General features: G+C 34.8%; 1 protein-coding gene and 1 non-coding gene across 3 annotated transcripts in view; one reads left to right on the forward strand and one right to left on the reverse strand.

The window, feature by feature from the left end:
- Window positions 1–12,476, forward strand: part of Rbpj (recombination signal binding protein for immunoglobulin kappa J region) — a 196,263-nt gene that overhangs the window by 79,811 nt on the left and 103,976 nt on the right. The gene's annotated exons all lie outside the window — the stretch shown is intronic.
- Window positions 11,659–11,763, reverse strand: LOC143406629 (U6 spliceosomal RNA). Its single transcript, XR_013092263.1, has one exon. It is a non-coding gene; the product is annotated as a U6 spliceosomal RNA (small nuclear RNA).

Here is a 12,476-nt window from a genome sequence, read left to right on the forward strand (position 1 = left end):
GTCTTTGATTTTAAAATCACAATTAGCAAATTCACTAAAGAAACCGTTTGTTCTGATTTCATAAAGCAGTTTAATGTTTTAATTCACCTGAACCATGAGCTGAATACTCACAGGCCATTTTGACCAACTTCTCTATCCTTGAAATTAGCACATGCTCTTATATTCTTTCAGACACTGATCCCTGGTACAGAAAACAACAACATAACTTTTTTGGTTTTATATTTGCTGTTTTTTTATTGTTGGGATCTGAGTAGGTCCTCTTTGAAAAAATGCAAATCAAGTTTAAGCCACAGTTGAGTCTTACATCCTGTGTTCTTGGAATTTTAAAATTTCATTCAAAACACACATTATAAACAAAGTCTCCCAAATGACCATGTAGAAAGGAATGTGGCAAAAATCCAGAAACTATTGTAATATTTGGAACTAGCAGAAGCACAAGTAATCAGTGTGTGTTTTCAAGAGGGGATTTTTGGGTTCCTGTTGCACAAACCCTACAGGGGATTTGCACAAGACGAGCAAAGCTGAATTCCATATTTGTTGAGTGCCTTTGAAAGAAACCAAACCCTTGACAGTGCATGGAGAGGAAAATGAGGTATTAAAAGGATCTTCTTAGTAACTAATAGCTGTTCATTACACTCATAAATTGAGGAAACATTCTGTCTTATAAATTCATATAAACTCAAGTTCAAAGCAGTACACTTGACAAGCCTGTTCTTTAGCACATTAGTTTGGTATTATTAAGTGGAGACTGAATCAGGGCGGGAGGGCAATGGGGAAAGGCCAATGAGCAGTGCCAAAAATTATGTCATCAAGCCAGGCAAATCCAAATTTTAGAAGCTGAAAGACCAATGGAGATATTGAGATACCAAGTCATTTTTTGAAAAGGTGCTCTCAAGAATATTCTGGCAAACTGCTTAAAATTAAGTAGAATTAAGACTAATTATTTTAGAGGGAGGCATTTAAAATCTAGGCTTCAAGGAGAACAGGTAGGTCAGAGAAAGTTGTAATAATACTTCAAAATATGCAATTTGTTCTATGGAAACATCATGGTTCTCTCCCATTCTAAAAACTGAAAGAAAATAACTCCTAAAAAGGAAAATAGACATGATATTTAAAAATTAATAATTCAATAAAACATTCTTACACTCTCTTGCAAAAAAAAAAAAAAAAAAAAAAACAAATAAAAAATAAAAAATTGGGTGTCAAGCCAGGGAAGGGAGAAGTGATTGAGAAGTTAGAATACTTCAAAATGATTCTTCTTAGCAAAGTTTAATATGATAATATCTTATATGTTTCTCATTTGATACCTCAGTTAATTAATGGTCTATAAATTCATCAGTTCTTCAGAACCTGATTAAAAGAATAGCCTTATCTAGAGGAATCACCCTGCATTTCATGCTTACTTTTAATATCATTATTAACACAGTATAGATCAGCAGGCACTGGTGCTACTGACTCTTGGCTGCTCATAAATAATTGAATGTGAGTAGATTTTAGCACCTTCATAATGCTTCAGTTTCAGTTTTAATATGTTATTCTGAGAAATTTTTGTGAACTTATATAGCATTCTAGGCTGTTTTGCTTTGAATCAGCATGAAAATGCATCAGATCACTGGAAGGAACAAAAGAAAAAGGTTTTCTGCATATAAATTGCACAAGTTTACAATACACGAGCAGGAATTGCATTAGCCTGGCAATTGACAAGCAGCTTCTCAGAAAAGATAGCAAAGAGGCTATTAAAACTATTCGGAGGCTGGGGATGTGGCTCAAGCGGTAGCGCGCTCGCCTGGCAAGCGTGCGGCCCGGGTTCGGTCCTCAGCACCACATACAAACAAAGATGTTGTGTCCGCCAAAAACTAAAAAAAAAAAATATTAAAAAAATTCTCTCTCTCTCTCTCTCTCTCTCTCTCTCTCTCTTTAAAAAAAAAAAAAAACTATTCGGTAATCACCATTACAATAATTATCTCTGAATGTTAGCTTTGATGATATGTGACCTCACAGGCAAAATGAAGTGGAAGTCATATTGGACTTTCACCAATGCTAAAGCATTCAGCTAAACTTCCTTAACACACCCAACTCTGATTGCAGTATTTACTTTTTTTTTAATGTAAACCTTTTAATGAAGAAGTAAGACTATTGGAGAAGTGAAAGTGGCACAAAATTGTAGGCTAACTGATACAAGTAAAAAGGCTCTAGACTCAGGTAGAAAGATGGCTTCCAGTCTGGGGATGTTTACTTTTGTGTTTTGGGTGGTGCTGAGGATTGAATCCAGGGACTCACATGTGCCAGCTCCTGCTGTACCCCTGAGCTCCATTCCCAGGCCGACTTCTGTCTGCTTCTGACCTGGCTACCCTTGGGCAAATCATTTGACATTTGGGACTCATTTTTTGCCTTTAAAATAGGGATGAAAAATAATAAAAGAGGAATTAAAAATAACCAATTTACAGATTAGGGTGTGAATGTTGGGGTGGGGTGGGGTGGGGGGTTAGTAATTGATATCAGTCATTGTCCTTTTATATTTGGCAACCAGAATCTCAATGCCCATCACATTTCTGTTCCCACATAAGCCCCCCTCCCCCACAAATATCCAACTCTGTAGTTCTCAAAGTCCCTTATTTCAACACAGTGCTAGAGTCTAGCAAGTGAACTTAAAATTGCATAGATTGTTGGTACTCCATTAATCTTGTTTGAAAACCTTCCTTTAAGAAATGCAACTTCAAAGTCATTTGGGCAGCTTAAGAAAATGGAATTTACTATTCAGTAAAGGGAATTTTCTAAAGAGTTGACCTACATAAAATCACCTTCCCTCACTACATCTATTTCTCCTGTTTAACCTCTTACATAGATCTTATCATTATTAAAACATCTTACTTATGTGTTACCCTTTTGTTATCTGACTCCTTACTTGAATTTTTGAATGAAAGTCCCCTGAGGGCAGTGACCTCAGCCTCTTGGAGAATTTTTTTTTTTTTTTTTAAATACTTATTTTTTAGTTATCGGCGGACACAACATCGTTGTTTGTATGTGGTGCTGAGGATCGAACCCAGGCCGCACGCATGCCAGGTGAGCGCTCTACCGCTTGAGCCACATCCCAGCCCGACCTCAACCTCTTGTTCAGCTGTCTCCCTCTTGTTCAGCTGTCTCCCCAGAGCCTAGCACAATATCTGGCTCATAGTGAGTGTTTAGCAAGTATTTATTTTTGAATTAATGGATGTTAGAAAAAAATCCAATAAGATGAAAGGAGGACACTGAAATGTGATTTTAAATAAATATCTTATAGAGTGATTGAATTCATTTGAGTTTAAATAACCAATGTAAAGTAAAGCAAATCTACCTAACAACAACAACAAAAAAAAAAAAAAAAAAAAAAAAGTGAAAGAGGGATAGGGTAAATGAAATCATCAGGTTCTTGAATGATAGAAGGATTTGACAGAGTAGAAACTATTAGGAGACAATGTAACTATTCGATGGCAAATTTAGAAGGTTACACTAGGACAGCTTCAGTCTATCAGGCCTGTGATTGTAGGCAGAGGTCTTTACAATTAACTTCTTAAGAAAGTTACAAATGAATACTCTGAAGTATCCAAACAGGAAGGGACTTCTGATCCAAGGACTACCTCATGCCAGGCGTTTTGCAATGAGTGTTACACGTGTTACTTGTTATTCACTACCAACAGATGAGGTGAAAATTAATATTTTTATCCTCCTTTTGCGAATGGTCTTAGAAGTTAAGGAACATATGAATTTGCTATAGACAGATCTGATTGCCTGCATTACTTGACCTCCATTAACACTTATAAATCCAGATAGAACCATGGTATCATTTTATTTTCAGATTCTACTTTGTTCTGGGACAGTAAACTTTGATTGCTGTTAAAAAAAAAAAAAAAAAAAAAAAAAGGTTGTTTCTAGAATATTCCTGGAATGATACTCAAAAAACTAGTAATAGGATTTTAGGATTTTATTTGGAGAGGGCAACTGGGTCCCTTGGGGAGATCATGGCCAAGGGGAGTCTTATTTTTCTGTACATATAGGGTCATCAGAAAAATATAAGATTACATTTTAATTTCAGATAAGCAATAAATAAGTTTTGGTATAAAAATGTCAAGTGCTTCATGGGACAAACGGGGAAGCTTTGTTTCAGGACACTTAAAATGGACTCTTAATCAGATCTGAGTTGTTTGCAGTGGAGCTTTTGAAATGAATGAGCTTCAGGCACACCCAGGCTAGATTCTAGTTGACCTTTGAGACATTGTTAAACTCTGCTAACCTTCTGTACAACCGACCCCTTTCCCCAAAACTACCCAGAGACAGAGACCAGACCTAATCTCTTTCTTAGAAGATAGTTTAACTCTTGTCAGCACTAATCAAAAATCCTGACCAACAAATGATTTCATTAATAACTCTCTCATGGCTTAAAGCTATCAATACAGCCACCTTTTTTGCAAAACCTCAGAGCATATATTTAAGTCAGTTAGAATCTGTGCCTTTCTGCATTGCAATCTGACTATTCCCATATAAAAGTAATTTGTTGTTGTTGTTGTTCTCAACTAGGTCGATTTTATTCTAGATTGGCAATACTAGAAGCGTATTTGTATGAAATTCAAATGTAACTGGGTGTTCTGTACTTTTATTTGCAAATCTGCCATGTCTATGTATAGTCCCTTCTATAAATTTCAGATTTTGTTCCATGTACTTGTATTACCCATTTTAAAAATACTAGAAAATTTTAAAATAAAGTTGTTTCTGTAATTCATCACATTTTTAGGAGGAGTTTTGGTTAAAAGGACTGGAATGAAAAACATAAGTTAAAAGTTAAAATATAAGCCCTAAGGATAATTTTGACAAATAACTATAAAAGGACTAAATTTTCAAAGATGATTTTGAAGGCATGCATGTGGGGGAAGGGTGTAGGTGAAGGGGTAGGTGGGAATCTGGAAAACACTTGCTGGTGGAATTGTGGTCACTGGAGATGGGAGCCCTAAAAGAGATACCTCAATCATGGGTTCTGGGACAAGCCTAAGTCAGGAAAGCAAGGAAAAGTTTCTGAATTCCAGGTTGTCTTCAGCCCGGGGTGGGAGTGGGGTCTTAAATAGATGGACCATTAGAGTTGGAAGAAAAGAAACTTTGAGACATTCTTTCAATTTTTTCATCCTTTCTTTCACATTAAAAAAAAAAAAAAATCAGTTTCCAACTCCATTCCTTCCCCCATCCCCAACCCCAGGATCACCAGCTCTCTGGAGTAGTCTAGAAGTGGTGTCCCATTTCTTAGATCCTCAAGTAACATTAGCACACTTATCTAATTGTCCTTCAAGTGCCCCCTGCCTGAGGCCTTTGGGCTCTAATTCATACTGGTAAACAGGGAGAACATCAAGCAGGTTATAGAGAAAAACCGGAGCAGTACCCAGGGTAGCTGAATCTGTAGCTGTGTGAATTTAGGAAAGCTACTTGATTCTTCTGGACTTCCAGAGAAATTCCTTCCTTCCTTATTTTTTCTGGACCATAACTTCCTTTAAAATGGGAATAGATCAGGGTATGTTGGCACATGCTTGTAATCCTGGGTCTCTGGAAGGAGGATCACAAGTTTGAAGCTAGCCTGGACAATTTAGTCAGACCCTGTCTCAAAATAAAGTGAAAAGGGCTGGGGATGTACCTCAGTGGTAGAGCTAGAGCACTTGACTAGCATGTGCTAGGCCTTGTGTTAATTCCCAGGCCTGGAAGTGGGGTGATGAGTAGAAGGCCTATTCAGGGTGAAGAAAGATCCAAAGAGCTCAGGTCCATTGAAGTCACTTGGATTAAGTTGCTGCATAATAATTCCAGCTATTATTTTTATCTTAAAATAAGATAATTTCACTCCTAAAACGTTAAGGAATCTAATCCTTGTCAGAGATATAATCTCAAATTTATCATGAAGTTAGAGTGAATCAACTAATAAAGTGTCCTGTGGAGTTCATTTCATTATTTAGTTGCCCCTCCTTGGACATTTCTATCAGCCTATGATCTACTATGCTAACGTTCATGATCAGTTCTTTATTGACATACACTTCACAAACCATGTAATTCAATCATTTAAAGTTCACATTCAGTGTTTTATAGTATATTCACAGAATTGTGCAACCATCATCACAATTTAGAACATATTTATTACTCCAAACGAAGACCTGTGCCCTTTAGCAGTTACTTTGCACACACATACCCATTAGCCCCGTATAACCACTAATCAACTATTTCTATAGATTTGCCTTTTCTGAATATAGTATACGTATAAACTGAATTATAGAATACAGTATCTTTTTGTGGTTTGTTTCTTTCATTTAGCATATTGTCAAGGTTTCGTAATGTCTATCAGTACTTCATTTCTTTTTACGGCTTAATAATATTCCATTTTATAGATATACCACATTGAATTTAACCATTCATTATTTGGTGGACATTTGCATTGTTTCTTATTTTTGGCTATTATAAATAATGCTGCCTTGAATGTTCATATTTTTGTATGGACATATGTTTCACACGTTTTCAGTTTTTATGATTATATACCTAAGAGTGAAATTGCTGAGTCATATAAACAGAGTGTTTTTCAAAATGGCTGTATAATTTTTTTTTTTTTTTAAAGGGAGAGAGAGAGAGAGAGAGAGAGAGAGAGAGAGAGAGAGAGAGAATTTTTTTAATATTTATTTTTTAGTTTCCGGCAGACACAACATCTTTGTTTGTATGTGGTGCTGAGGATCGAACCCGGGCCGCACGCATGCCAGGCGAGCGTGCCACCGCTTGAGCCACATCCCCAGCCCAAAAATGGCTGTATAATTTTTAAGAAATGTCTTCTTTTAAAAAATGTCTTTTGCCAATTAAAAAATTTTATTTTCAGTCCTGGGGATTGAATCCCAGGGCCTCACACCTGTCACGTAAGCCCTCTGCTGCTGAGTGGCGCCTCCAGCTCCCTTTGCCCATTTTTAAATTAATCTCTTTGTCTTTTTATTTTCAGTTTTAAGGATCCTTTATATATTCTACCTACTAGACCTTTATCAAATATATGTTTTGCAAATATTTTATTCCTTTCTGTGGCTTATCTTTTCCCTTTTGTGTGTGTGTGTGTGATGCTGGGGATCATGCCCAGGGCCTTGTGTATGTATGTGTATGCTTACACACAGCCCTTTTTCACTTTCCTGATAGTGTCTTTTGAAGCACAAAAGCTTTTAATTTTGATGAAATTAAGTTATCTATTTTTCTTCTGTTGCTTGTGCTTTTTATGTCATATATAAGAACCCATTGCTAATCTGAGATCATGAAGACATACCCTTATGCTCTTTTCTATGAATGTTATAATTTTGGTTTTTAAGTTTAAGCATGATCTATATTTTAAGGTAGTTTTTATGTATGTTGTGAAGTGTGGACCCAGTTTCATTCTTCTGCATATGATTATCCAGTTGTTCTTGAGCCATTTGTTGAAAACACTATTCTTTCCCCACTGAATTCTTTTGGCACCATTTCCAAAAATCAAATGGCCATAAATATGAGGACTTTTTAAAGATTCTTAGATCTATTCCATTGATCTACATGTCTGTCTTTAATCCAGTGCCACACAATCTTCATTAATGCAGCTTTGTAGAGAATTCAAAGTGAAGAAATGTCAGTCTTCTTTTTAAGATTGGCTATTTGAGCTTCCTCTAATTTCCATATAAATTTTACTGAATCAATCTGTGAATCAATTTGTGGGAGGCTGTCACCTAAATAAAAGTACTTTTTGATCCACAAAGGATGTCTGTCCATTTATTTAGATCTTCTGAAATTTCTTTCAATAATGTTTTGTAGTTTTCAGAGCATAAATCTTGCAGTTCTTTTAAAAATTTGTTCCTAAGTATTTTATTCTTTTTGATGCTATTATAAATGGAATTGTTTTCTAAATTTCATTTTGACATCAGGCACAAGGTGCACACCTGTGACCCCAAATGCTCAGGAAGGTGGGACAGGAGAATCACAAGTTCAAGGCCAGCCTGAACAATTCATAGTGAGACCCTATATCAAAATAAGATTAAAAGGGCTAGTAATTAAAATTAGCTAAGTGGTAGAGTGCTTGCTCAGTATGCATGAGACCCTGGGTTCAACATTCAATACAAAAAATAAAAATAAGAAGATAATTTTCAGTATATTTATTGCAAAGAAATAGAATTCAATTGACTTTTGTATCTTGACCTTGTATCATACAACTTTGCTGAATTTGAATACTAGTTGCAATTGTTTTTAATGAAGCCTGTAGAATTTTCTATATACAAGCTAATGTTATCTGCAAAAGAGATGTTTTTACTTTCTCCTTTACAATCTGATGTCTTTTATTTTATTTTCTTCTCTAATTGTCCTGGTTAGAACAATTAGTAAAATATATTGAATAGAAGTGGTGACAGTAGACATCCTTGCCTCTTCCAGCAGTTGATGGGAAAAGCACCAGTCACACCTTTAAATAAGCGATTGACTATGCGTATCTCATAGAGGCCCTTTATTGGGTTGAAGAAGAACCATTCTATACCCAGTTTATTGGGCTTTTGTTTAGGATTTTGTATAGGGCTGTTGTTATGGATTTTTGTATCTAAAAGAGGTATATTGGGTCTATGGTCTTCTCCTGTGACAATCTTTTTGGTGATTTTTTTTTTTTTTTTAAATAATAGACAAGGTAAAAACCAAATGGGTATTAGTTTTCATCTTGGCTGGGCTAATCATCTTCATCCACTCACTGTTACCAAGTCATATAGTTTTAATTTTTTTAATATTACAGCTATTTAAAATAAATCTTTCCTGCATCTCTTACCATGTATACTTTTGTACATAACATTAAAATTATCGGATACTCTGAGTACTTGACATAAAATATCCTTTATTGCTTCAAATTTCTATAGCCAAAAAACAAAGAACCTGCTATCAATCATAAATCCCACTTCTAGGTGTAAATAAATAAATAAATCCCACTTCATTTGTAAAAATAGGGAGGAATCCTCAGCATTGTCCTGAGGATGGACTGAGATGATTGATATCCCTGAGAGGGTTTGAAACACTGTAAACTCAATCACATTTATTGTTACTTCACAAATTATATATCACAGCGTCTTCTTGAATAGAAAGTTATTCCATGGCATGCAACCTCTTGAAAAGCCTCTATAGCATAAAGACTAAATGCTCTTTATAATCTGTTTTTAGAAGTTATTTTTCAGTTCTTTTATCTTTTTCTTTCTTTCTTTTCTTTTTCTTTTTTTTTTTTTTTTGCCTAGATTCTGTGAGTTGTTGCTTATTTTGGAAACTTGGAAAGTACCATGCAAATACAGATATAGCTATGCTAGTTAAAAATAAAATACTTAGAGTTTGTTGGTGAAGGAAAATATGATGCTATGTAGTTATAACTGCTTGATGAAAATCAGATTTGCATTTCAGAAGAACATTTCTGGAGAAATTTAGATGAATTGAAAAGCAGGAGCCAAATACTTCTCCCAGATGATAGTTTATAACTCTCATTGAAGTCAAAAGTAATTCTGAGGGTAGAATTTGGGCCACGTGTTTGGAAAGTTTGAAGGAAAAAAAAAGGCAGCATACATAAATTTCCAAAACTTTTCAAAGTAGTTAGATGAGAGGCTATTTGTAGTTATGAATTTGAGAAATGTTTTCTCCATTGGCAAAATATTCATAACACTTTAATTTCCACAGGATGCTAATCATGAAAGAATTTAGTTAAATAATCACTTAAGTAGTGAAAACTATATCCAGGCTAGTACCAGTTATATTACCTAACATAAAATCTTTAATAATTTATTTAAATTGTTTATCTAATGCATTATTTCAAATGAAATATATCATTATTAGATTGAGATGAAACTTTTTAAGAATACCTATTTTATATCAATAAGTCCATATTTAGTATCTATTAATAGCTTATCAGAAATTACCATAGAGCTTTTTTCTTGCAGTAATGTCATAAGAGTTCCTTTTTTAAAATTCTACATGTTGACATCATGACAATTAAAAATTTTAAAATTAATTAAAATTAAAAATAAACAGAATGACAATTTTTATAAGAGGTTTTGTACAACTTTGATTATGATGTTCAAAAGGGTTATGGGCTAGTTAGCTGTCTTTGACAGAGTTAAGTCTTATTTCATGAAAATTATTTTATATCTTAGTATGTGTCAGAGTAGAGATGGCAAGGTTAATCTTCTTAGTCTTTAGTCTATTTTGGACAAGGGTACTAGCCACAAAGGTCATATCTGTACGTTGATACTTATCATTACACCATCTATGACACAAACAATACAGATGCAAAGAGTGAAACCTACATGACAGGCTTTCTTTGAAAAAGTGATTAAGACTATCTTTATCAAGGTACAAGGTTAAGAGGCCAGAGAAGAACTGCAGGGATATTTTTTCTGTTCTAATGATTTGCTATATAACCACAATCAACCTTTTAAAAATAAAGATAATATGTCAGCCATATATTAAACACCAATACCTTACTCAAACACAATTCATTCCTTTTAATTATCCACTTTGTTATCTAATTTTATCCATGTAACAAAGCTATAAGGCAGGTGGTATTAGACTATCCAACAGATAAGAAAACTGATAGGTAGCAGAACTTCCTAAGGGAAATAACAATTTACTTAGTACCTATTGTGTGCTTAGTTACTTCATGTAATATTTCAATTAATTCTCAAAAGGACCTTCTGCAATGAGATTATATTACCCATTTGCAAACGAGGAAAAATAAAATTGTTCAAAGTTGACCTGCTAGTTAGTGGTGGAGGCCCAAGGACTTGGTAACAGAGCTAGTCCCAGTGTTTTTTTCACTCAGATCCCAGTTGTTGTTGTTTAATGGTAGGCATTTAACACTGGCTTTACATTGCTGCAATATGCAATACATGACAAAGTACAAAAAAAGTCTAGGAAATAAGTAGGAAAAGTTTAGGAAATCAAAATTTAAATATATTGATTAAAAAACAGAGAACTGGAATTATATGATTCACATGGTGTTGTCATTTGTGTAGCTAGTGATAACTGTATTTTTTCACATTACAAAAAGAATGAAGTAGATCAATCACACATGGAAACACTGTCTTTCAATTACATTTGCTATGAAAACTTCTGACAAATTACTAGATTTGTACACTTTCCTCTCACCAAATATACATATGATTCCATTCATATTCCATATCACTAGGGTAAACGGCCTGTTCATTTTCTTGTTTTACCTTCTGGAAATGCAGCACATGTTAGCAAGCTAAGCAAAGCTTAACTCTGGCCTGCATAAACATCAAATTGCCAGGGCCAAAGAATCCTGAAAAAACAAAAAAATCAAACCCAATTGGCAGGAAAGGGTGAATATTTATTTTTGTTTCTCAAGTCCACCTGAAACCCACTCAGTGACTCATTTTCAGTTCTCATTATTTCTTTTAATCCTGGAGTTAGAGCTTACTTGCCTTGTAGAATTGCACAATCTGGAGAAATCCTTGTTGGCATTCTTTCAATCTCCTGTGTATTTTACTAACCTTGGCTAACAAATAGTAGAAAATGATAATGTTATGAACACACGGGAGGGAAAAAGATGAACGAAAACTAGTTTAGAAATGTCTGTGCAGCACAGGGCTCCTAATTTTTCTTTCTTTCTTTCTTTCAAGTTGTAAAAGTATGGAATGCTTTGTGAATTTGTGTATCACCCTTGCACAGGGGACATGCTAATTTTCTCTGTATCATTCCAATTTTAGTATATATGCTGCTGATGTGCACAACAGGGCTCCTAATTTCTAACGTGAATTATCAGTGAGGCTTTCTTAGATGCACCATCAGATCATGTTTATATCCTCAGAGGCTCCCATCGCCATTTACAGCAGGTTTCTCATACTTTTTGGATATGTGAGCCTGTTGGAAATTAAATAATAATAAAGATATTGTCACTCTGAATGGGATGTACCAAAGACATGAATTAAATCATTCTTTTTGGCCTTTATATGTTTGACTTTTGAAGTGCAAAGGATCTTTTGACATGTTTCTTAAGGATTTTAATGAGATAAATGCAAGTTATAATGAATAATAACAGCTGCCTGTGGTGGTTTGGGAGGCTGAGGTTCGAGGATCACAAGTTCAAAGCCAGATTCAGCAACTTAGGGAAGCCCTAAGCAATTTAGCAAGATCCTACTGTAGCAATTATATTACAGTATTGCCCTATGTCCTTTAAATGTAGTAACATTTTGAATCTCCACTGCACCCCTATGAAATTTATAGTATTGTCTTCACTTTACAGGTGAGGAAACTGCCCTATAAATCACTTGCTTAAGGTCTTATAGCTGGAAACCCAGGCAATGAGGCACTAGAGCCAGTGTTGAACTGTGTCACATGTTTCAGAAAATAGTAATGACCCCCTAACTATCTATGAACTGCTTCTTGCCCACTGAAGACGCAGTCAGGGTCTCCCAAATTCATTATTTTTACTACTTAAATAT

The sequence above is a fragment of the Callospermophilus lateralis genome, chromosome 8 (assembly GCF_048772815.1).
Source record: "Callospermophilus lateralis isolate mCalLat2 chromosome 8, mCalLat2.hap1, whole genome shotgun sequence".
NCBI lineage: Eukaryota > Metazoa > Chordata > Mammalia > Rodentia > Sciuridae > Callospermophilus > Callospermophilus lateralis.